We start from the raw sequence: 898 nt of genomic DNA on the forward strand, positions 1-898 counted from the left end.
ACGTCTCTGATCTTGGCCTTGATCTTGTTGATTTTCCCACCCAAAGTTTGGGTGGTTCCTCCAACCAGGATTATAAGTTTTGGAGTATGGATCATGGGTCTGCCTGGGTGAATTCCCAATGTAGTTGGCTTGTTCCTGGTCACCCTCATCCTCTGCATTCACTCCTTCTTGAGCTACTGATGAGGTGGTGACTGCTGCCACCTGGTTCCTTTCCATCTTCTTGGTGAGGTCAGCCAGCTGCTTGGTGATCATCTTGTTTTGAGCCAGCAGCGCGTCCATGTTGTTCAGCTCCATCACTCCTCTAGTGTTTCCCCTTTCAGAAGCATAAAAGTAATCATTCTCAGCTACAGTTTTAATGACATCTATGGCTTCTTCAATGGTCTTCTTCTTGTTCAGAGATCCCCCGGATGAGTGGTCTACTGCCTTCTTTGATTCGTAAGAAAGCCCCTCATAGAAAATGTGTAATTGCACCCATTCATTGAATATATCTGGTGCGCACCTTCTTGTTAAATCCTTAAACCTCTCCCATGCTTCATAGAGAGTTTCACCATCTTGTTGCCTGAAGGTTTGCACCTCAGCTCTAAACCTGTTGATTCTTTGAGGAGGGTAGAATCTTGCCAAGAATTTATTCATCACCTCTTCCCAGGTTGTCAGACTCTCCTTCAGGAAGGATTCCAGCCATTTAGCTTCTTTATCCTTGAGTGAGAAGGGGAACAAAAGCAGTCTATAGGTGTCAGGATGAACACCATTAGACTTTACAGTATCACATATCCTTAGGAAAGTGGTGAGATATTGATTGGGGTCTTCTTGGGCACTTCCTCTGAATGCACAGTTGTTCTGGACTAGGGTGATGAGCTGGGGCTTTAGTTCAAAGTTATTGGCATGTATGGTTAGCTTT

At 44.8% G+C, this 898-nt stretch overlaps 1 non-coding gene across 1 annotated transcript; it reads left to right on the forward strand.

The window, feature by feature from the left end:
- The first annotated feature begins 481 nt into the window (after nt 1–481).
- Nucleotides 482–588, forward strand: LOC112724312 (small nucleolar RNA R71). The gene has a single exon (XR_003163481.1). It is a non-coding gene; the product is annotated as a small nucleolar RNA R71 (small nucleolar RNA).
- The last annotated feature ends 310 nt before the right edge of the window (nt 589–898 follow it).

Source organism: Arachis hypogaea, chromosome 11 (genome assembly GCF_003086295.3).
Source record: "Arachis hypogaea cultivar Tifrunner chromosome 11, arahy.Tifrunner.gnm2.J5K5, whole genome shotgun sequence".
Classification (NCBI taxonomy): Eukaryota; Viridiplantae; Streptophyta; class Magnoliopsida; order Fabales; family Fabaceae; genus Arachis; species Arachis hypogaea.